The following is a 27,392-nucleotide window of genomic DNA, read 5'->3' as shown; positions in this document are numbered from 1 at the left end:
ACGTATGGATATAAAAATCGTTCAAATCCGAGATCGTATGAAGAAGTAATTATGTTCAGAACACATGATGTAAACAACCAAGTAGTCGAGATCATGATAGACAAAATCATCAAAAGCCCCAGACACCTCATTAATAATTGTCCCACGTAAAATGTCGTGAAAAAAACCTAAAATACTAAATGAGTACGAAAACAAAAATGACTTATTTTGCAACAAAAAAAATATTTATGACTAAATGTGTACAAAAATAATATGGACCAAATGTTTACAAAGTGATAAATATATTACTCCATTAGGTCATTTTTATCGGCTAACCTGGAGTAGCCAGTCATAAGGACTGAATGTGTACAGTTTAACAATTTAGAAAATAATATGAATGAACAGAAAAAACATAGTGACCATATATATATATATATATATATATATATATATATATATATATATATATATATATATATATATATATATATATTACCATTTTAAGTAGTTATATCTTTTTTATTTTTTATTTTGTACTGGAATTCTAGAAACTGATCTCCATTTCCGTGAATTGACCATGCAACACAAATAAGCATGTAGCTTTAAGGTACTATTATTTTTGTCAACTTTTATATTAATTTCTATTTAGATGTGAGCTTTTTCTTTAAGGTCTTACGGTTATAGGCTACGCGTTATCATTTTGTAAATATCTCTGCTTGATTTTAATAAGTAAACATGAGTTTGTTTAATAGAAAATTTAAATATAAAATTCAGAAGTTTGAATTTATAAAAAAAAAAAAAAAAATAGTGAATTATAAAGATTAAAGTGTTTTTTTTTTCTCTTTTCAATTTAAATAAATAATTTAGATAAATAAATAAAGGAAATTAATGAAACTTTAATTTACTAATTTTGAAATTAGAAGGAAATTGCATTAATGAAAGTGATATGCATTTATTGTTATATTTAAATAATATGTGGAACTAAATAAAATCGAAAAAAACCATAAAATTACATGCGGCAAAATGAATAAGAATATGACACGCTATATATATATATATATATATATATATATATATATATATATATATATATATATATATATATATATATATATATATATATATATATATATATATATATATATATATATATGTTTAAAAAACTGAGTAGAATATCACAAACTAATTCTTGATGTTACATTGGAGTTTACACCATTAAAGGTATATTATGATATGCTTATCTTCAAATGTAGCGCATATATGCATTCTGTAGGTGTGTTTGTAATGTTCTCAAATGAAGTGTTAAAAACTTACAAAATAAATATTTGTGTTCATTATTTCGTTAAATTTTATTCTTACATTGAACGATTAGTAAATGGAAAAGTTCCACAGAATCAGCCACACCAACATGGTAACTTAATGTAACAATTGATAATTTTAGGTCAGAGTTTGTCAGCCGAACCACCGCGAACCCGATTGTATTAAGATAAAGTGTGTAATTCCATATTAATATAATATATTAAACATATTATACTCATAATTACTTCAGAACGTCTCAACCTGCTCTACAAACCGCCCATCATTCATGATCGAATCGAAAATCACCAAAATTAGTTCTATTTGTGACATTAAAATGAATATTTGAAGCAAGTACACTTAGGACCAATTTATAAGTAAATTGGATAAATTATACTCTCAGGACTTTGTGGTATAATGAATGTCAAAAACGGAGGTCTTATGCAGAAGTTACCACCCTTCTAAGAAACCAAATCAGTATAATACAGATTTTCTTAATAAAAAAAAAACCCGTATTGATCCATTAAGGTATTTGCACACCTCATATGAGAATTCCGAGAACGTTTTTGGACTCAGACATAGGTCTAATATTTAATTTGATAATCACAATATTTTTAACCTGTTAGTTTAACAAAGTCGCGAAATCTATCGAATCCATACCAATTAATCACGAAACTTTAAACGGATTTTACCGAAGTTCTACACATTGGATTTAGGATTCATCTAACTTTTAGAAATCCATGAACCAGAAACTATTCTTTGCCAGTCTCAAAAAAATATATGATATCGGGATCGATGGCACAAAAATCGAGAAAGCCAGAAAATATCACCATTTTTGATGTTTCAAATATGACATCATACATTTGGTATTTTGAGTCAAACACAATTGACCTTAAAATTTACTAGAACTTCATACACTCAATTTCTATTCCTCTCTCACGTGATCTCTCTTATGTTTATCAAATTATTGTACATACATTGCATACAAGTCTAACCAAAAGTGCACATCAAAGAGTGTACAACTATCTTATGAGAGTATTTCAAGCATTCATCATTCATCTTCAACCATTCACATTTTAAATCTACTCAAATCAGGAAACCGATTTCAATTACTTGCATCACAAAAGAAAAACACTTCATGTTTCTTTTCTTTCTTGCTTAGTTGTTGCCAAGAACTTCAAGAGGCCAACATCCACATCCCCCTTTCTTTCTTCTTCTTCTTCTTCTTCTTCGTGGCAGCCAAGAACCATAGGAGGTGGTGTTGTTTTCCGGCAAAGCCAAAAAAAGGGAAACAACCCCCCATTTTCTTGCTCCTTCCCTGTCAATTGAAACAAACCCAAACACCCACCTGATCATGTTGCTCCTATTTATGTTTCCTTGTTTACTGTCAATAAACCATCGGAGTAGGTGGCATATTCCAACAAGACCCCAGTGCAATAGCCCCATCACCTTTCTTTTTTCTCTCATCGGATCTACATCAAACCCAAAACACCTCTCGCTGCTTTATTTCTCCCATCAGACCACCTCTTATGGTCTCTCCCATTCGCACATCCTCTCCGAAATAGAAGAAGCTCAGCCAAGGAGTTGCTTCCATTCTTCCTCTTCCTTTTTCGAACCACTGAAGCACCGGAGGTGGTGTGTTTACCAGATGAACTAAAAAAGGAAACAACCCCATGTTTTACTCCTTTTGCAATTGATTTCCACCACTCTCCATCGAAGTTTTGCTTCGATCTCGTCCTTCAAACCATCCAAGCACCGGAGGTGCGTCTTCTTTGTTCATGTGTTTCGTTCATCCTTTTTTCTCGATCTGTTAAAGATGATGACCAAAAGTAGGCCTGACAATGGGTCGACCTTGGTTTGGTTTGGGTTCAACCCATCTATTAACTGGGTAGAAGATTTCAACCCAACCCAAACTATTTCTTTAACTGGGTTGGATATTTCCAACCCAACACAACCTTTTAGATAAATGGATTGTCAATGGGTTGACCTATTTATGTAGTTCCCGACCCAACCTACTAAATAAATGGGTTAAACTTGGGTTAACCAATTTAAAATCAAAAAGTAAATAAATTAAGGAAAGGTTACACCACTTAAATTAGTTCCAAACATAAAAGAATTTTCAAAGTATGTCAAAAACACGAATCTAATTCACAAATACAAATAAATTGTTCAAATAACATTAAAAATATTTAATTTCAATGTGATTTTGGAAAGTGACTAGTATTGTCGGCATTAAGAAAAAGATAGGAACTAAGATTACACTTTTTATAAAACATAAATAATATACAACATTATAATTAATATATTAATACTTTGATTAATACATGATAATATTATTATAGTTATTAAATTATATATATATATATATATATATATATATATATATATATATATATATTAAAGTTAAATGGATTTGCAGGTTGAAAACGGGTTGATTAACAAAAACCATCTCGTTTTGTTAATTAAATTACAAATCAACCCCAATTCCCTCTTATTTTAACCAAAATAGTCCATTTTATTGTAACATCCGGATTCCCAGGTATATTATTTTATTCCTTTATTTTTGGAGGTTGGGAGGGGACTCGGGGAGTTGGTGCTTAAACTCGCCGAGTATGGTTGCAGATTCTTATCCGGGTTCACAGCTGGACTCGGCGAGTTCATGAGTGGACTCGGCGAGTCCATGCTGTTTAATGAAACTCTAATTTCCTGGGTTTGGGACCTACTTAAAGGCCCTTAGGGCCGTCATTTGCGGCTACCAAACCCCAGAGAGAAACCCTAAGAGATCTAGAGCGTTTGTGAGGAAGGATAGGCCACTTTTGATCATTTTGTTGCTGTGATTGCAAGAAGGAGGTGACCAAGGAAAGAGGAGGCTGAAGAAGGAGTGATTCTAGTGATTTCAGAGTTCAGAGACTTCATCTTGAGGTATTTTTCGGAACTTCTTCAGTTTTGGTATTAATTCTTAGAGTTAGATTTTCTAACCCCTTTAGAGGATGGATATGTGGAGCAATTGGTCCCTTCTCGAGTTTATGCTTTGGATCTGGACTCAAAGAGGTCCAGAGACCTTGGAGCTTTATGAGTTATTTTGGGAGCCATGACCTTAGGAGGTTATTTTTGGGGCTAAATCACCAAGTGAGACCATCTAGATGTTATATGAGTGTCAAGGTCTGAACTTTACGTGATTATCATGCTTGGGAAGGTCAGATCTATGGATTTAAGGAACAGATCTGACCTCAGGAGGTCAATGGAGTTTGTGCATGGCATGAACTCGTCGAGTCCAAAGATCAGACTCGGCAAGTATGGTTAGGGTTTCCCGTAAATCACTCAATGAGTAGACTTGCTGAGTTGGGGAAATAACTCAGTGAGTCAAAGGGGGATTAGAGGACTGAAGTTCAAGGCGGAACTCGCTGAGTTGTTCTTGAGACTCGGCGAGTTGAGTCGGGGTGGCCCCGCGATTCATGCCAGGTGTGACTCGTCGAGCAAGGGGAAGAACTCGACGTGCCAAGCGGGACTAAAGAGTTAGTGGACATGCGTAGACTCGCCGAGTCGCCCAAGTGCACTCGACGAGTCAGGTCAAAGTTTGACCGTTGACTTTTGTTGACTTTTAGGGTTTGGTCAACAATGTGGCCTTTAAGCCAAAAGAGGGGTAAAATGGTCTTTTACCCTTCTGAGGGTGCTAAGAGAGGGTTGAGTATAGTTATATTTATGAGAGTATTTACTTTATGTGATTAAGCGGAGGCTAGATCACATTTCTACCGAGTCAGAGATTTACCAAGACATCTGAGGTGAGTCTTCTCACTATACTTTACCTAGTGTAGTAACAGAGTTATGTGGAAGAGTATTTTAGAGTTATATGCCAGTGTATTTGCATGTTATTATGTGCTGTGATTTATTGTGATGTGTGATATGCATGATTCAGAGTTTACAGAGTTAGGACCAGTGGGTCCATAGAGTTATGGGACCAAGAGGGTCCCACAGAGATATTCGACCAGAGGGTCAACAGAGTTACAACCTTGAGTGACTGATGTGTGTTTATGTGGTATTTTCGGGAACTCAATAAGCAATTATGCTTATAGTGTTATGTGTGGTGTTTCAGGTACCAGCGATGATCGCGGGAAGGCGTCGGCATGACTCGTACATACGTACACTGGAGTTCATATGTTTTGATCTTGGGGTTTTGTATTGAGATGATGTTGATAAAATGTTTTGGGTAAATGAATGTGAATGATACTTTATGTTTTTTTTAAAGGTGAAAAAAAACTGTTTAAATTTTTACGGTGTTACATTTATTAACTAAATTACAAAAAAATCAATAATAATTTGTTTTAAACTCAAAAAGTGTCAAGTTGCGATTTCTCACGACAAGCTTCAAAAAACCGATCAAAATACGAAATCATGCAACGAAGGTGAGTCTTTATGGCCCCATTTTATAATTTTATGATTCTTGAGGGGAGATACATACATGTCTAGGTTTTATGAAATTTTGATGCTATTTTGTGTTCATTTCATGTTATGGTTCTATGATTAGGTTATTGAAATGTTGTTTGGATAATTTTGGGTTATTTATATGTTTTAAACATACAAATGCTTTAAATGAAATGTTACACATATAATGACAACTTACGATGCTTTTTTAAGTTTTATATGAAAAATAAACTTAAATTTTTTTGGTTAAATGAAATGTGGTCTAGAGCATGGATATATATATATATATATATATATATATATATATATATATATATATATATATATATATATATATATATATATATATATATGTGTGTGTGTGTGTGTGTGTGTTTTATGTGTTTCTATAAACGATTTTATACAAAAATTGTCAAAACATGAATTTTATATAAAGTAGTTACAATTTTATATAAAAATGGGTTTATTACAAAGTCCAAAAATGTTGGGTTTTTATACTACATTCGTCCCAAAATTATAGTCCATCGTTTCTTTTTAATTTATCCAAAAATAATAGTCCACTTCTAAAAATAAATAACATTTTTACCAAAATCCCCTCATTATTATTTAACCAATTAAGCATTTAATGGAACATTAAATGCAAAGTAATGACAAAATTGTCATTTTATTAAATAAAGATAGTGGTAATTAATCCTTCTTTAATTTGTGTGTTTTTTTGTCCGTGGACTATAATTTTGGGACGGAGGGAGTATAATATAATAACATACTAGTTTATAACCTGTGGGAACCACGGTTATAAAATTAATCAAACTTTTATAGTAAAAACTCAAAATTATTAATAAGTTATTTTAAATAAATTATTAATTTAAGAGATATTTTTATTAGTTATGTGAAATTATAATCATTGATTCAAATAAATATATAAAATTAATTTTTAACATATATTAGATATTTTTTATTTGTGAATTAATGAAAACAATAATTTAAAATTCAAAATTTAAAATTTAAAATGAAATCACATTAATGAGGAAGTGTAATAAATTTAAAATGGAAAACTAATAGATTGACAATTAGCAACACATTAATTAAAATATCTATGGCAAAAAAACTACTCTTTTATTAGTATAAGGATTATATTCATAATTTTTTTAAATAAAAATGAAACATTAGTGGTGTTTAACACTTGTTATAATGATATGTATGTATATGACATAAAGACACTCTATCGTGAAATTTTTTATTTAATGTCATTTGAAATAATATACAGTAGAAGTGAATTATTATGAGTTCGGTTAATAATTACTTGTTTGTATATTTGTGTCGTATTTGAACTATGTGATATGAGTGATTTAACATTAGTTGGAATATGGATTTATTTGTAGAAGTAGGTTATCATGATTTTCGGTTAATAACTACTTTGTTCGTATGTTTATGTTTTGAACTATGTGATTTTTGTTGATTTCACATTGGTTGAAACATGGATTTATTCAAAACGCAGTCGTTATGCCATCCAAATTTTGAATTAAATTCATTGTAAAGCTCTAAACCTCAAAGTTTAAGAAATCATAATAACTTCAATTCAAAGGTTGATATTTCTTTGTGATTGTTGTGAGTTCGTTAGTAAATAAAATTATTTTAGGAGTTTGAGACTAAAACAAGTGCAAAAAATCCCAAAGTCAATAAATATGAGGTTTGCCATCTGAGAAAACCTTTATCCACTAAGATCATAAGTTTAGTTCAAACCCTCAAGCGATAACCGTCAATCTCGGAGGACCTTGTAAGTATAGATCTATGTGGGTGGCATAGATCTATAAAATCGAACTTATTAGTATAATCTATTACGAATGGTTTAGATCTATACGGGTTGATAACCCTGCAAGTGATTGCTAGCTACAACTACGTCTTACGAGATGTAACTGTTGTAATTTTTAATTATCTCATTACTACACGACTTGGATGATGAGTTAGTGATGATCAAGACTCCTCTTTTTTATTTGTGCCCTACAGGGGACAAAATGTCAATAGTGTCGGCTTTAGGCCCACTTTTTAATATGGAAACCTATTCTAGAACATGCGAGACTAGGATGGAATAACTTATTCCTAATGTTTAAGTGTCAATGATTGATTTGATTGAATAAATAAATCTTTAACTCGACACAACATTTTAACAAATTATAACTTACTTCAATAAGTTATGTAGATGAAAAAAACTCTTTTACTTGTATAGGATTTACAAGGGTAGAACATGTTGCATTTTATGTTTTTTATAATTCGATAGTCTAAACACACTCTTGATTATAAAAACACTTTGATTTAAAATTATAAACAAAAATCCTTTTACTTGTATGTATTTTACAAGGGTCAACCTTTTGCATTTTTATACTTTTATACTTCATGAGTCTGAACACTCCATTGATTATAAAAACATACAAAGTCAAAACCTATAATGTTCACCAACATTATTGTTGACATATTGTTTTTATATGTATGTATCTTTAGAATATTAGGAGCTGGAAAACACACCCTATGTGTCATGGAATAATATATTTCTTTGGTTGGCCGATTTTGTTAGGCCTTTTTGATTCATTTTGACTTATGTTTTCAGAACTTGCTCTAGTATCTATCATCTCTTAGATTGACGAAAATGTAATTCTTCGAAGCAGATTTATGGAAGAATGTAATGTTTGTATTATTCAATATATGTTATGAACTGTGATATGATGTTTACGTCGCAACCCCGACGTTTCACCCATCGGTCAGGGTGTGACATATTGGTATCAGAGCTAATGTCTATAGAGAATTAGTACGTTCCTAGGAGACTGTAACTATAGTCTAGGGCATAATCTCATAGGTCCATATATTCCTAAACCTACAACATCATATGGATATGTTTATTCTTTTAAACCTATGACGCGTTATGGTTATGATCTTTCTTTAGACCGATGCCTCTATACTTAGACTTATTTTTATAAACCTACAAGTGTTAAGCATTGTTAACCATACTACTAAAGGTCTACTTACAGGCACGATGTAAGGAAGGATATGTCGCTTGGGCTGTTGGATTTTAGAATGGCTATATGCCAAGATGGTCCTACCCTCCGACTATCCTGACTAACCGGAGCCTTATCAGCTAGATCTGATGTAACAAATAATAATTAATAATGCTCATGAACACAATAAACAGAAGATATAGAGTTATATAAAAAATCAGTCCCAAGATGAGAACACATATATATACAATCCGAAAGTATAGAAAGCTTAAACCCTCAACGAGAGTACAATGCAAGGTTTTAGGTCAGATGCCTTAGCTAAGTTTGTTTGTGCATGGGAGAAACCACAACTAGACATAGACTGATCACCTATGATTAAGTATGGTTAGACCGATATACAAATGAACTTAGATACGGTAACTGGCAGAATAAAAAACTTAGGAATTGTAAGAAAACTCAAAGAATATCACAGTTCTAGGGGTACAAAGGAGAAAATTTTGGAACCCTCAAAACTTTTGGTAAACGCCTCATAAATATTTTATGAATATTTACTCTGGATCCAAGTAAGATTCATAACCTCATAAGTATCAATCATTTCTGATGTTTATTTTAGAAAATAAATCACATGATTGCGATTCTCTACGTATGTTACAAGTAGAAACTCATGGAAACCTTAAGAAATGCGCATGTTCGTGAAACGTTATGGACTATGGATTGGGTATTCAATCTTTTAAATTCTTTCGACTATGAACTGTCCAACTTATGGTTAAACCATGCATGTTCAAAAGTAGGGAACTTACACTTACCTTTCGTCTTTTGTGATCCTTTCAAAGGTAAAGACGGTAGAATCAGGGTGAACGTAAAACATGAAAGTTGTTGAAAATCTTATTTGGTTTCCAAAACATCTTGATTCAATTAAATCGGAACCCCAAATGTTGAGATTTAACCAGACCATCGAGTGGTGGTCAAACATTCTCTATAGCATTTTCTTCGTGAAGTTCCATCATTGGTCCCGATACTCAATAATTTCCTTTTTACTCATACTTCATGTAGATTTCACCTTTATGGTATTGTATACACATAATGCTTATAGTAAAACTATTCTTAGATGAACACCATGTTAAGAATGTCTGACACAATTATAGTTTTATCGCTTATAATTTAAAATGATATTTTCATGCGACTTATTTTTCTCTAAACCGATTGTAATAGGATGAAGCGATGAATCACTGGAGATCAACAAGTGGTCATTTAACACGTACACCCTCACTTGACATAACTACAATCAAGTTACTGATCGAACAACAAGTAGCTAACACCTTGGCCACTTATAAAGGCAACATGAATAACACCTCTTAATAAGGTAAAATTGGATGTAGTATCCATGAAAGTAATAATGACGTTCCAAGGGTATGTAATTATGAAGAATTCCTAAATTACCAACCCATATCCTTCTACAAAAATGAAGGATTTATACGGTTAACTCTATGGATCGAAAAGATGGAATCAATATTTCATGTCAGCTAATGTGTAGAAAATTGTCATGTTAAGTTTGCTACATGCAGATTCATGAACGTATCCCTTGCTTGGTAGAACAATTATACGAGAGATGTTGGCATTGACTTAGATTATGACATGACCTGGGAGGAACTGAAGCAAATGCTCATAGGAAAATACTACCCAATGGGAAAAATACATAAACTAGAAAAAGAACTATGGAGCTTAACCATGAAAGGAACATAGATTTTAGCATACACATCCTGATTTGATGATCTCGCAATATTATGTCCAGGTTTTGAAAACCAAAAGGACAAGAAGGTTGATAAGTACCTAAGAGGATAAATTTTCCAATACGAGAGATGGTTACGTCCCTCAGACCCAACACCTATGACCATGCCAAGAGCTTGGCCACTAGTCTAACAAACCAACGGGTTCAGTAACAGATCATGATCAAGAAAGAGAATTACAAGAGAGCTTAGGATAATAAAAGGAATTACAAACACGTCATCTAATAAATTGTAATAAATTGTGTTTAAGACATTAAAAACACGTCTTCTATGACCTTAGGAAAATTTCCACGTGGTTATATGATTGATGTCTTCCGTGTCACATTAATTTATTGAACTACCAAGACATTATACAAACCCTGATTCCGTACAATATGAAGGGAGATTGAAACCCTAAACTCATATCTTATGCAAAGGCTTATAAGTAACCACGCATCTAGAAATATGCTTATTTGATATTAGTAGACAAGAGAACAAGGAGGACAAAGACATACCTCGAGTACACAACCTAATCTAGGTGTACTCCCTGAAGGTCTAACTGATATACCCTACTTTAGCAAGTCGATTTTTGAAATGACTCGGTCGCAAGTGTAGCATCAATAAGCAAGGTCTCCTCATCCACGCACTCCATCAGAAATGCAGTAACTACTAAGCAAACTACGAAGAAATCACATGAAGGATTTAATCAAATGTCGAAGAGTAAGTGAAGACTGTTGGAATAGATGTCTAAGCCCATAACTATTATTGGTATGTATTTGACCGGAGAGTAGCATGGTCCATTTGGGTTGCACTTCACCGGAACAATTTATATGGATAGTCTTTTGAGAATAGTATGTTTATGATTTATATTAATATATTATAAGTTCTAATATATTAATATGGAATCATATTATTTAATTAGTATTGATCAAGAATTAATTTAGAATTAATTTAGTGATCAAAAGGAACTAATTAAATATGGACTCTTATATCTATAGCATCGGCCAAGTTCATTTAGGTTGGGCTAAGCTTGCATGGATAGTCCATGGAGTTTTAACCCATGGATCCTATGGAAATGAAAGCTCATGGGTATTAGGGTTTACATGAATGTAACCCTAATCCTCCATACTATATAAAGAGGTCTTTGGCACATTAAATGGCACTAGTGTGTGAGTAAACAAGAGTGGGCCAATTTCTAGTGTGCTTACAATTCTCTCATGCTTTCCAAGGTGTTTTTGGTGATTTTTGATTCCACTTGAGGCTTCCACACTATTGGGGCTAAGCTCTTAAAGTTCAATACTTCAAGCTACATCAAAAGGTATGTTATCTAACTAGGCTTTTGTAGTATAGTTGATTCATATTATGCTAGTAAGGATGAAACCTTGGAATATTAAATATTTGCATGTATAATAGAGAAAACATAGATCCAAGGTTTATAGGGTTGCATGTACACCATAGGAGTGTTACAATGCTTAAAACCCATCAGTGGTATCAAAGACTAGGCTTGTTTTCATTTATACTTGATGAAAATTGCTGAAAAAAATCGATTTTCTGGCTATCTGGGTTGTGGAATCGCCGATTCCATGAAGAAATTCATCCTACTCGTCGAGTAGGTGATGGGTTTTAGCCAAAAGAACATCCTATGTGCTCATGCAAACCCTAATGCTTGGATCTAGGTTTCTCTATTGTACATGCAATTCATCTAAGACTTTAAACCCTAGATCTAGCATACAATTAATCATATTAACATGTGAAAGGGTTTTTAGATCTTACCTTGATTGTTATGTAGCAATAACAATCTCAAATCCTCCTTGTAATGACTTTAGAAAGCTTAGAGTTACAAATGTCACTCCTTTAATGGTTCACAAACACCAAGAGCAAGAGGATGAAGAATAAGGAGAGAGGAGGTTGCCCAAAACGTGTGGAAACTCTAAGGAATAAGTTCACCACGTTTTTGAGTCTCAAGGGTCCTTTAAATAGTGAGGCTATTAGGGTTATCTAACAAGGAAACCCTAATTTGGATGCTTAGGCCCTAAGCAACCCATGGACTCCCTCTTTAGAGGCCTAGGACGATTTCTAATGGGTTTCCCCATAGAATTCATCCACCCTTCTAATATGGAGTCCATTAGCCCAATATTCAACAATCACACAATTGACAGTTCTAGTCCCTTAAGTTTAATTAATGTCTTTTAGCTACAAACTTAATTCTTTATTAATTCTTGACTAATATTAATTAAGCAATATGAGTTCTCCTTTAATATATTACTCTCATAATATATTAATAAATCATAATTAATCCTTTCTCTCTATAATTCATCCTATCAAGTTGCTCTGGTGAAGACAACCCAAAAGGACCATGCACCATCGGGTCAAGTACATACCAAAATAGTTATGGACTTAGACACTAATCCAACAGTCTCCCACTTGGATAAGTCTAACAACTATTCTGCGTATGACTTCAGATCCTGATCTGTAATCATAGCTTTCCAAAGCCGCTGTCAACTCTGATCTTATCAGATACGCGTGTCCATTAGATAAGGGATCATATATTTCTCCATTCTAGATATCGTATAGATATAAAACATGAATTCTAATCATTCTCTTTATACTATTTCCCGACTTCCGATTTATGACGACTGACAACAGACTACAAATGATCACATCAAAATAGTCTCGGCTTGGCCAAGCGCTTAGGGTGTCATCACTAAATCATCGAGGGGCCCACCGATATCGCTTTTATCCTACTTTGGATAAAAGGAACGGATAAACTTTGACTCAATGCTCGCTTGTACTCACTTACCGAATTACACACAACTATATTTTTTATAACACCAAGTTACTGGTGCGTTTACATATTATCAATGTGCAACCGACTCGCAAGATACAACTCACACTTCTCGGTTTCAAGAATATAAGATGTTGTCGTCTCACCAATCACTCGTGATACAATTAATGAAGTGATCCAAGTGAGCGTGGGTTTAATCCAATGCTCAAATCATATTCATAAGCACTCATGAACGTTGCAACAAACAATTGCTTATGTCTAATACACTTTAGACAATCTACACACCAATTCACGACAGTCTTTGTTCATACCTACTTCCAACATATGAACGACTGTGGTCCGTTCGAATAATTTGGCTGTTCTGAACCAATTTAATTATTCAGGAAGTCAAAACATGCAAAGTGAAACACAAGAATAATACTAATCCCATATGGCCCCAAACTTTTGAGTATAAATAAAACACCTTATATCTATCACCATATTGATTACTCATTATTTGTTGTTTCGAGTAATCAACTTCTTACTTGAATTATTACTACACTTGTCCCATGCTCTTAGCATGCACACAATTTTTACCTACGGTTCTTACTTTGTGAAATAGATCAAATGAACACATTTCCAATCATACTCATTTCACAACTCCTAATCCTTTTCACAAGTGAAAGAATATCAAATTTTTTGCCACTTATAGAATATGCTATATTCTAACATTTTATGCAATGATCCTTTCATAATGTCATAGTACCAAAGTCACAATGACTATTGCCAATGAAATTACAAAGTCCTCTATCTGAGATTGTTACAATACAATTCCATAGACATGATGTCTCTCACTCAAAGAACATTCCTTTGAACATCCTCTTGCATATAATTTCTAATATAGACATAGACTCTCAATATCCAACTCCCAATATGGAACCATTTCCATATTTTCTATATGACAACTCATTCTTAATAGAATCTTATCTATTCATAATAATGTCGATATGGTCCATCCAATACTATACTTCCAACTACTCACAAGCGACCAATCCTCAGCGAACTTTGGATTGTCCTTTGATAGTTGTTTAATTATCTTAGTCAAAACCGATTCTTGTCCTTTTTCCCTCTAAATTCGCTAGACATTTGGAAAATTTTAGAATGGTTAAATATTATAACCCTTGCAATCGATCATATACCCGAAGCGTATGGGACACGATGCATAATGTCTTACATAAAGATATGATACTTTATCAATCTTCTGCCATAATATTTAATGTGTCACGTTCTCACAATTCGAACTATGAAGAGGGATGCCATAATCATAATTGAAATTTTGAGAACACACTTTTTATCCTTGACTAAATTTATTAACATTCCACAACCTAAGCCTTTAGATTCAAAATGAAGCATAATATTCTCTCCCTTTATTATAGCAAAACAACTATTCAACCCTTACGACTTTGCAAAGTATAACTCTTGTTTTCTATAATTAATATTGCTAACTTGCAATACTTGCCTTAATAATCATACTAGCACAACATTTATGCTCCCACTATCATGCTGATTATTATCATATAAGCATAACACTTATGCTCCCACTAGCTTTGACATGTAATCCTTTATCTAAGCTTCTTAAACTTATACACCTTTGCCTTCGATAGCTCATATGTGTGTCTAAACAATTCAGACTAATTGCCAAATCTCACAATTCGAATTATGGAAAGGGATACCGTAACCATAATCGAATTCGAGAATCCAATTTTCACAATCACTATCTTCTGAAAATCTCTCTTAGTAAAAGCGTTTCCTCACAGTCATTTTCATGAGGGAGGGAATCTTATGACACTTAGATTTTAATGGTGTATGTGTTCCTATCCATGTAAATTTGTCAAAACCAAAGTTTACGACAAATTCAAACTCATATGGACCGAACCTTCTCAATCTTGATTTCGTGCCTTATGGTAACACGAGTGCTCACCATGTCTTCCTAGTAGTTAAGCATCTTACCCTTTCCTATCAATGTACTTTTCATTGATCAAGGTGCTTGTTTTTTATGCGTTCAAATGAGAATTCATAGAACTCATATGCATAATTAACTTGATTGGAACGGCACAGAAACAAGATAGTGTCAACACGATAGGTTGTAAACCTCAAGTCGTGTGCTAGTGATGTTCGATAAGGTTTATTTTGATTTGTTCTTGAACCCTTTCAAGACCATTAAGACTTCCACTGACTCCTTGACATATAAGATTCTCTTGTCAATAAACATTTCTTGACAAACAAATATTCAAGAGTTAGTGTAGCTTTTATCAAGACAAAATACTTCACAAAATTGGTCCTCGTTGGTCTTTGTCTAATCCAAGATATCACAACTTACCAATTTCAAATGTGCAAGAATAAGAAAACTTTTTTTCCAATTTCTACATTTGATGAATGTTATAAACCTTCTTAAGACTTGTCACTCAATGTCATAATCTTAACTCTAATACTTGTTTTGGAACGAAGTATGATTGACTTCTTGATTTAACCATTTCTTCAATTCTTGATTCCTCTTCTCAGACATACAATTGTGCTAAGACTCACCTAGAGGATCAATTGAGATATGGTTCTTAATCATTAAGACCTATCATAAAACATAATAAAAGGTACTCTCCCTTCTTCTTAGAATAGAGAAACTTTTATCTTTCTGCCTACTTGATTCTTCTTATTCGTTCTGCTATTGATTTAAACTTTTTTAATCAATTCAGAATTACACTTAATCTTACAAGTATAATCATATTTACTAAACTTTTAGTAAATCATGACGAATATCTTTGTTACTCTTGTGGTGTACTTGATCAACACATAACTTTGTGTACTCGATCTCTTACTCCTTTACTTGACACTTTGTCAACGAATTAGTCTAATTTCCAAATGTGAAAGTTTTTCATTCATCATACACGTTGCATGATTCCAAGTTTCTGTCCAATTGAAACTTGGGTGATGAGGAACTCTCCCTATTTGGTAAATTCTCGACATTTCCACAAATAACATAATTAAGAATCAAATCCATTATTGCTAATAATAGAAATCTTCAAACATCAATTTTTTTTCATGCATGCCATTGTAAGGATAAATAAATAATATAAAACAAAATTTTATTTTATTGCGGAAAAATTTGTTCTTACAATGCAACTCATCAAAAAACTATGTTAATACATATTTCTTAGCAATCTTTTCTAACTCTAAGTAAGAGCTCAAGAATCCAATCTTCAAGCAATGCGATCGAAATCCATTTCTTCACGATTAAATTCCACTCACTTCTTCCCTTAAGCTTCCTCTCCTTTTCTTTGATCCTATAAAACATCAATTGTAATCTTATCACATCATGTATTAAGAATCTAGAATAGGAACTTAAAAGAGTTAGTTAATGGATTTTACCTAAAGTAGAGCCATACATTTTGACTCTCCTATCTCTTAGATCTCTTAGGTAAATAGGGCAGCTTCGTCTCCAATGTCCCTTCTCTTGGCAATAAAAGCAAATTGACTCTTTTGGAACAACACATGGAACTACCTCAGACTTTGCCTTTCTCTTATGATCAAACTTTTCAATTATGGCATGTCTTTCGTTGCCATTGCCTATATCCATAGAGGTCTGGAAGGCAGATTCACCAATCACCTTTGCTTTTCCAGTGCGCCAAATAATTGCTGATTCAGTAGCAACAAGCATATAGGTGAGATCGATGAGGGTTACGTCATGGTTCATCATATAGTACTCTTTTACGAACACACTATGTGAGTTAGGAAGTGTCTGAAGAACCCAGTCAACAGCCAGCTCCTTATAGACAACGGATCCCAACATTCTTAATTAACCTATCAATGTGTGACTTCATCTCTAGGACGTGTGCACACACCGACTTTCCTTCTTCATGTTTACTTGCCAAAAGGGCTTGAGTGAGCTTGAACTTTTCAAGCCTTCGAACTTGTGGGTTAGGGAGAATAATTGGAGGAAGTGGAGGAAGTGAAGCATGATCTCTTGTTCCTCGATCGAATCGTGGAATATCATCTTCACGTGGAAAGCTTGTTCCATGGGATTTAGGAATACCATAGTTGTCATAATTTGACATCTACAAAACGGGAGAAAACAAATTCAAGTTAGTTGATTGATTGAGTCCTTAATAAATCACCCAAATGAGATATTAAGGCTAGGACCCAACACAATACACTACAACCATGCAAACTTACATGGTGCCCCCATATGTTATAGTCATCTATTCGATGTGCCGGTTAACCACATACGCTCCACCGAACTATGACAAACATTGAGTCACCCTTTGCTACCTTTGCTTAGAACCATTTAGTGTGCCGGTTAACCACACACGCTCCACTAACGTCTTCGCAAGGGTACAAAGTGTAATTTCATGGAAGTGCATCAATTCACTTTTGCCTAAAGTAACTAAGATTGGGAATTTTGTAAAAGCATTTAGTTACTTTTATACTTCATTATACTTATAATGGAAGGTTTCTGTCCTATCCTACCCGTTCGGCTAACGACCCTCCACTAGTCAAGAGTGCGGTGGGTAAGAGTGGATTCCCATTAAATCGCCATTTTATAGGCAATTTCCTTAAACACCCCTTATAAACTAGCTTCGTGAATGAGGCCTATTAACGATAAGACTGACTGTTTACTCATACATATATAATACTAGACTTTGAATGTTATATATAGTATAGGGTGTATTTTAAACTTTTAAAATACTAGGTGTTCTAATTTAATCAATTATAATTTTAATTTAATTAAATGTAAACCAAAAAATTTTATGGGTTTATTAGATCTCTTTTAATTATACACCTTAATTAATTAAAAAAACCATAAGGGTGTGATTTGAACTTTTTCAAAACAATACTAGGGTTTTAGAATTTAACATTTCTAAATTAAACTTTTAATCAATTTTTAAATTCCAAAACTTGAGGGCAAGTTTTGAAATATTTCAAAACATTAGGGTTTAACTTATTTAAATTTCAAAACCAAAACTTTTAAGTTCTAATTTAAACTATAAAACCTAAAGGGATTAATTTGAAACTTTTCCAAACTTTGTCAAGAATATTCTAGATTACATAATTCAAATAAGGCAATTAACTATTAATTGGTGGTTATCTAATTAGATCTAGTTCAAATTCTTGCAAGATAATGATCAAATAATTCATATAATTTATCAATTATCAAATAAGGAAACAATTATCTAATTAGATGACCAAAATCTTTTATTTTGACAAAGATAATCATAATGGATCAACAAAATTCGAATTTTATTAATTTTAAACAATTATGGCAATTATCCTAAGTCAAAATAGGTAAAAATCCTGAAAATCTGCCTGTCTGACAGCTAAACTCGCCGAGTCCCCTTATGGACTCGCCGAGTTCACCCTACTCGACGAGTCCACATTGGAACTCGACAAGTTTGTCAGGCGGATGGCCAAAAACTCGATTTTAAAGCTTGAACAAATAACCAAGGCATCAATACAATAGAAACCAATCAAGGCTCTGATACTACTGATGGGTTTTAGCCAAAAGAACATCCTATGTGCTCATGCAAACCCTAATGCTTGGATCTAGGTTTCTCTATTGTACATGCAATTCATCCAAGACTCTAAACCCTAGATCTAGCATACAATTAATCATATTAACATGTGAAAGGGTTTTTAGATCTTACCTTGATTGTTATGTAGCAATAACAATCTCAAATCCTCCTTGTAATGACTTTAGAAAGTTTAGAGTCACAAATGTCACTCCTCTAATGGTTCACAAACACCAAGAACAACAGGATGAAGAATAAGGAGAGAGGAGGCTATCCAAAACGTATGGAAACCCTAAGGAATAAGTTCACCACGTTTTTGAGTCTCAATGGTCCTTTAAATAGTGAGGCTATTAGGGTTATCTAACAAGGAAACACTAATTTGGATACTTAGGCCCTAAGCAACCCATGGACTCCCTCTTTAGAGGCCTAGGACGATTTCTAATGGGTTTCCCCATAGAATTCGTCCACCCCTCTAATATGGAGTCCATTAGCCCAATATTCAACTATCACACAATTGACAGTTCTAGTCCCTTAAGTTTAATTAATATCTTTTAGCCACAAACTTAATTCTTTATTAATTGTTGACTAATATTAATTAAGCAATATGATTTCTCCTTTAATATATTATTCTCATAATATATTAATAAATTATAATTAATCCTTTCTCTCCATAATTCATCCTATCAAGTTGCTCTGGTGAAGGCAACCCAAAAGGACCATGCACCATCGGGTCAAGTACGTACCAAAATAGTAATGGACTTAGACACTAGTCCAACAGTAGGTTCATACACTCGACAAGTAGGAGCCCCTGACATCATATTTTCGACTTTTTAGGTTGGAATTGGACTATAATCATTACCCTAAGCCGTTTTTGAACTCATAATGTCACAACTGGCATTTTGCTAGGAAATTCTATTCCCATGTAAACATCATCCATTTTAAAAGCCTATACTCTAAGTAAATACTAAACTCTCTTCTAGTTCAAATTCATCTCATATGTGCAAGTAAGGGTTAGAAACCCTAGAAATCCCGACTCAAGTTCATTATGGACTAGGGTTCTCTTATTGGGCCTAATGGACCGATAAACCTTCAACTTGACTATTTTTGGTCTCGAAACCCTAATTGGGCCCTAATTAGACCCACACTTGTAAAACTTTAACGTTTTGGGCCATGATGTGCCATAAAGGATTTAATTAACCCTAATGGTCCCTAAACTAATTCCTTGTACCATCTTGGGCCGTGAACCACCTTAAGAGCCCAATGGGCTGAAAAATATTAATTGGGCCTCATAATTTCGAACTAAGTCAAGATAGGACCCAAACATATCTAAATTCCTTTTCTTTTGGCCCAATCTCGGCCCAACAACAATAATACAAAAAAAAAGACAATATGAGAAAGGGTAATTTGTGAGTTGCCACCTACTTATTGTCTAGAGGTAATCCAAGCATCTAATTCCATGTATCTAGGCTAAATTCCCTAAACCCCCATGCAATGCCCAACTTATCCTCTTCCCCTTCCTCCTTAAAAACTCTCGGCCCCAACACCATCACCACCTTTTCTCATTTCAAACTACTTCAAACTCTCTATAATAACTACTCCACCTCCCCCATATTTTCGCAAGTTTGTGGATGTTTCAAGAGGAATTCATCAAAGTTTCACCCATATTGGTAAGTTGTCATCTTCCATAAGCCATTGTTTTCCAATTTTAAACAAAGAACACCTCCTTACATGGTTCATTTCATGTTCTAGCTTCCTAGAACCCTCTAAGTTCTAAAACTTCTTCAAGGAACTTGCTACGGCCGAGATCTTCACCTTATCCTCCATCAAAACCGAAACTTCAAAGCCAAGTGAGTTCATACCCCTTGTTTTCTGTTTTTATATGATTTTTGGGGGAGAATACAAGTTGCTTTGTGTAGATCTATGTGTATATGCATGACTATGTGTGTTTTCCATGAATTATTTGGTGATTATGTGTTGATTTCTTCACTAATCTAAAAATATGTTAAGAAACTTGAAGTTTATCACTAGGATCTTCATATGAATCTTGAGAAAAGTATGTTTTATCACAAGTATTACATGTGAACATGTAGATCTGGTATTTGTATACTTGATATAGCCAAAATAAGTGTTGTGTTCAAAGATCTATAAACTAAACCCACAAAACAGCCCTTGACAGAAAACTTTTGGTCCAATCTCGGACTGTTTTGACCCTCCAAATGGAAGTATTTTTGAAAACTGTTTTACATGGATAAAGTTCAGATTAATACCTTTAAAATGACTACTCTCACGTTTTCATACGATTTTTCTACAATTTTTGGCGAATTTTACAAAACTGCCTATCATATTTGAAATAATTTCGGACCAACCTGTGAAGATGAGTAATTGCACACTAGTTTGAAGCCATCAAAGATTATGAGAAAAATTGCGAACAAAGTAAACAAAATCTCCAAACTTCAAAAATTTACGGATCCAGATTTCGACTTACGATGAATTTTCTACAAATTTTCTAAAAACTAGTTCGGAAACTAAACCCACAAAACAGCCCTTGACAGAAAACTTTTGGTCCAATCTCGGACTGTTTTGACCCTCCAAATGGAAGTATTTTTCAAAACTGTTTTACATGGATAAAGTTCAGATTAATACCTTTAAAATGACTACTCTCACGTTTTCATACGATTTTTCTACAATTTTTGGCGAATTTTACAAAACTGCCTATCATATTTGAAATAATTTCGGACCAACCTGTGAAGATGAGTAATTTGACACTGGTTTGAAGCCATCAAAGATTATGAGAAAAATTGTGAACAAATTAAACAAAATCTCCAAACTTCCAAAATTTACGGATCCAGATTTCGACTTACGATGAATTTTCTACAAATTTTCTAAAAACTAGTTCGGAAAAGCCAAAAACCAGAAAAATATGTAATTTCACAAAAACAAGCCAAAAATGATATTTTTGACAAAAATGGGTTTAGAATGCTATTTTTATCACAAAGTAGTCATCAACACAAGTTTTTAACAAAATTGGAGATTAAAGTGTTATTCTTACAAAACTTGGGCCTTAATTGTAAATTTTTGGCTTATTGGGCCAAGAATGTCATTTTTACAAAAAGTGGGCTTTAGATATCAATTATGTAAATAATCAAGCTAAAATAAACAAAACAATAACCAACGGGTTAAAAACGACATTCATATCCTTATTAGGTGTAACACCGTAAATTTCAAGACAAAATTTTCATTTTAAATAATCATTTTATTCTTAGAACACTTGTTTAAAATCTCATTCATAATCGAATTACAAAACATAGCTCCATTTTCACTTGCATAGAAAACCAGGATCCTCCAAAATATGACTCTTTCTCTGGTGTGTACAATCAAGCCGGTGCCGTCCCGTGATACTGAAAGAAACCTGAAAACAACATAACACAAAACACTGTAAGCACGAAGCTTAGTGAGTTCCCCAAAATACCACACACATAACACATATAAGCCACTCGAGGCTATAACTCTATGGGTCCGTGCACCCAAACTCTGTGAACCCTCAGGTTCTAACTCTGTGAACCTTCCAGTTCTAACTCTAGGAACCCTTCGGTTCCAACTCTGCAAACATGCACATCATAAATCACATAGAAATAATGCAGTACAACACATAACATACATAGCATACAAATACTCTGTCACATAACTCTGGTTACCTACTCATGGTAAAGTATAGTGAGAAGACTCACCTGGCAAGCAGAAAGCAGATATCTCCATACTTGAATCTCGAACTCGCCACCGCCTAACACGTAAGGCAAAACTCTCATGACTATAACTCTCGAGACTAGAATCAATCCTCTCAATGCACCCTCTTAAGGGTAAAAGACTATTTTACCCCTCTCTTGGCCCAAAGGCCACATCGCTGACCAAACCCTAAAAGTCAACGGTCAACCCTTGGTCAAAATCAAAGTCCTCAGTCAAAGTCAACCCCTGACTGACCCTACTCGCCGAGTCAACCCTATGACTCGCCGAGTTCCTATAATCAAAACTTCACTCAATCCGCGACCTAACTCGCCGAGTCACTCCGAGACTCGCCGAGTCCAACAACTCTGAGTCCACTCGCACACAACTCACGGAGTCATCCCTTGACTCACCGATTCTTGACTCAACCAGGGAATATCGGGACTCTTCGACAAGACTCGCCGAGTCCAAGAACAGACTCGCCAAGTCCCAGACTATCATCAGCCTACTCGCCGAGTTGTTCATACAACTCGCCGAGTTCCAAGCCATCTTCATCCAATTCGCCGAGTTGTTCTTCCAACTCGCCGAGTCCCAGCTCATCTTCAAGCAACTCGTCGAGTACACCCATGTGACTCGCCGAGTACCACCGGTCTGAATCCATTCAGAAGCATTCCAGGCCATGCAATTGCTCCAAAACATAGATCTAGCCTCCTACCACTCATCCATCACGTAAAGTGGCAAACTTTACGTGAATCCAAAGAGATCTAGGCCATTTGCACATTGGGCTAGGGTTTGGGACTTGAAAGCTTCACTAAGCACTCCAACATAGGGACTTTCATGCTCTCTGATTCTTCTCCCTTCCAGATTTGAGGTAGCAACCTCAGATCTAACCTCTAGACTTCCCATTACATCCATAGACAAGTTCCCACAAACCCCAAAATGAAAAAAACAACATAACAACAGCCCAAGAACGAGATATTACCTCCAAGAGATGCCCCAACTGCAATGTAATTCGAATCCAAGCAAAGCCCCCTGCTCCAAGCCTTCAATCTCCCAAAATTCCTTCAACAATTACTTCTCCAAGCTCCAATCCACTCAACAATGGTGCTTCACCACGATTTAGGGTTTTCTGGGGCTTAAGGGGTGATAAGGAGGCTGGGAGGAAGACATAATGTTCTTTATATAGGGCTCAACCCCGGGAATTAGGGTTTTCTCCAATCAGCGCCTACTCGCCGAGTCCTCCTCACTGACTCGCTGAGTCGGCTACTTAGCACGCGACCCAGTCGCGACTCTACTCGCCGAGTCCATCCATGGACTCGCCGAGTCACTCTTTCACAACTTACTCTTTTAGCCCTTCAACTCTACTCTTGATATTTCGGGATGTTACATTAGGCCTTGAAATAATATACATGTTTAGTGGGTCTTAGTGTCCTTTTACATGTATATTGGGCTCGAGATAGGTATCCATATCCTTATTGGGCCTGGAAATAATATACTTGTTTAGTGGGCCTTAGTGTCCTTTTACATGTATATTGGGCTTAGGATAGACATTCACATTCCTTTTGTGCCTGGAAATAATAGACACGTATAGTGGGCCTTAGTGGTCCACTTACATGTTTATTGAGCCTAGGAATGGGTTTTATATGCGTTATTCTTTTTATGCTATTTTAGTGGATACTATTTGCATGCTATTTGGGCCTATAAATGCCTTACATGTGAAATGGGCCTTAGTTGTCCTTTCACATATATTTTGGGCCCATGTTATATAATCTCATTCCCTTTAGGTCTTGAAATGATTTACATGTTTAGTAATGCCTTAGTGGTTCACTTACATGGATCATTGGTCCTGGAATGAGTTTATGCCTTTTCTCTTCGCGTAAATTCGATTAAGGATCTAGCAAGTTTTTGTCGGTTGGCACCTATTAAGTGTACGATCGTAGCCTGTAGTTATAACCAGAGTCTCTTGTAGGGAGAGCGGGGATTTGTGTATAGATCTATACGGGGATGACACCCCACACCTGAGCTGTTCGCTACAGTTAGACTAACTCAATCTAGGGTGACAAAAACCTTATTCTATTTTCCGTCGGCGTCCACGATGCCAAGACAGGTGAAATTGTCATAAATTAGTATGGTTATGACAGCTCGCTTAGAGGAATTAACGTTATGAAGTTTACGGAAGACCATTCTCTTTTCTCTTGGATTACTCGGAAACATTCTCTTACTAGTACTCAACCTCGGGGGTTGGTATGGCAACTTTCTCTTGTACATACAACATCGGGTTGTCTGGGAACATTCTCGTTACATGCTCTTACATTCTCTCTACATTCTATTTACCTTTTTAGTCAAATAACAATAATATACATGCATTAATACAAGATCTAAAACAAACACACTAAACAGTTTTCAGAAAATATCGGATTTTCTGGTGGTTTTCAAAGTTATACAAATCATTTTCTCAAACGTGCTTATGAACTCACCAACATTTTTATGTTGACCGTTTTCAAAATAACTTGTATTCTCAGGAAATCGTTGAAGCGGGATGAACAAAACAAACTAATGGATATTGTGTTATATTTTGTTTCATCATACTCTTACTATTTTGGCATGTAATATTCAAATACAATACACGATGTAACCCATGAATGTTGTAATATTACATGTGTGATGATGATGATGTTATGTTTCAATTATATTCACTGTAATGATATTTCAAGATGAAGTCACGCACAAGCCCCCGGACGTTTCCGCCGTCTGGTTCGGGGGTGTGACAGATTGGTATCAGAGCATTGTTTATAGTGAACTAGCATATCTAATCATACAGGATATGGAACTATAAATACAATGGGACTAAACAACTTTGAACATAATAATTAAAATACATACCTTTGTGTGCATTTTAGAATACTAACACAACAACAACAGTAAAAGTCTTTGGAGGATTTGAACATCGCTATTAAACTCGGGCAGTTATGTAGTCGTATTGGGGCTGAATGTAACCTAATCAACTACATTCATTCAAAATACGACCAACATGTGTTCGGGAGTAATTGTGATGGACAATGAATCAAAAACTTACCATTTAATTATCCAAAGAGCTTATAGAGCAAAACCTAAACAAAATTAAAATTACTATAGGAGTAATTGGTATGCTATTTGTTTCTAGTATTTATACCCCTTTGTGAAATACACAATAGACGAGTATCATTAGCCAAGAAACCCCTATCTCCCTAGTTAGGGAATAGCAGGGTGGCTCGACTCAGAGGAGGAACACGAAGTAGAACTCGCAGATGGATCCACTGAGTCAATAGTGGGCCTCGAAGGGGAAGAGCCAGAGGGCAATGGTGATGATGACTCGGATGCAAAATACGATGTCATCAATCCTCCATGTAAAGCTAGAGTACCGACTTATCGTGTGAGCCCCGGTGGCCCCATGTCCCCTTAGGCACATAATATTTGAAGATAAAGTCACCAATAGGGGATATAACCACATTAGGGTAGGAACCAAGGTCTCTCCGATCATTAGCCATAGAGGACTAGCTGACCGGGCCTTCCCAGTCATGGTCCGACGCACCTGAGGAATTAATGACCGAGCACAGGACACCCCAAATCGAACGGAACAAATGCGGTTTGCTATTGAGAGAGACAAGAGACAAACACAGGAAGTGAACGGAGACTTCCAAGCGAGACAGTTAGTTTGAGAGGTACGACTATGAGATACCGAGCAACAAGTAGCTCGTCTCCGAGGTGCATCCACTTCATCTGCACCACCACCAGACACTTCCCGCCACAATTAGGATCAACCTTTTCTACTTCCCCCTACCATCTGACATGACTCTCTTTCGTGTACTAAGATGGTACTTACCACTGGAACAATTATGTTCTATCTTTATTTCATATTACTACATAGACTCAATTATATGCACAAGCGAACCCTCAAAACCGCTAGATACCTAAGGGTCTCGAAACCAAAACAACCTATATACTCTAAGGATAGATGTGACGATCGTGTCAAATCTGTGATTACCTACTACCGCAAATACAGCATAGGGATGTAGATGGAAGCAGTGAGAATTATACAACAAGATGCAAAATTTATGGAGTACAACCAGGAATGACGATCATTACTTACGATCTGGATTATCAACGTGCATCAGGAAAATGCCATCCCGCAAGAATAACAAGCGCACCCGCGAGACACCGCTCCTGCAGATGGACTCTGCTACATTCCAAGCCATTGTAACGGCGGCAGTAACCGCTGGTATGGCACAAATCAATGCAAACAACCCCAATGGAGGAGGGAATAGCATTGACAACTCCAGCCAATGGAACGAACATGGAAACCAACAAGTGACAACCTATCAAGGAACTCCAAACCCCAAGCTTAAGAGTAGGAAGCTGAGGTCTGGAAGTAAGAGAAAGGAACAAATCACTCAAGGGTTCTCAAGGAAGCAACATGTTGTTGCTGTTCATGCGACCATGATCCCTATTACACCAGCAACCAGGAGACCATATGTTGGAAACCTTCCAAAATGCAACCAATGCAAATTCCATCATAATAGAGCCTGCCGGGAGATGTATTGCAACAAATGCAACCGAAAGAATCACACCACCAAATTCTGTAGAACTTATCCATGCTAGAATCGTCAGCCAAATGAAAACGACAACAATCGCAACAACGCTAACAACAACACCAATGATGAGACCATTCACACCTGCTATGGGTGTGGAGGAACCGGTCACTTCAGGTGCAATTGCCCCAAGGATAACCATCAAGGAGTAGAAGGATCAGAAATGGTCCTGACCTTGGGTCAAGGCGAAGCAGTCCAAGACCCAACGGTTGTTATTGGTACGTTCCCACTTAACAACTCTTCCGCTTACCCCTTATTCAATAGTG

The sequence above is a fragment of the Lactuca sativa genome, chromosome 3 (genome assembly GCF_002870075.4).
Source record: "Lactuca sativa cultivar Salinas chromosome 3, Lsat_Salinas_v11, whole genome shotgun sequence".
NCBI classification, from domain to species: Eukaryota; Viridiplantae; Streptophyta; class Magnoliopsida; order Asterales; family Asteraceae; genus Lactuca; species Lactuca sativa.
Note: the sequence above shows the minus strand (reverse complement) of the source record.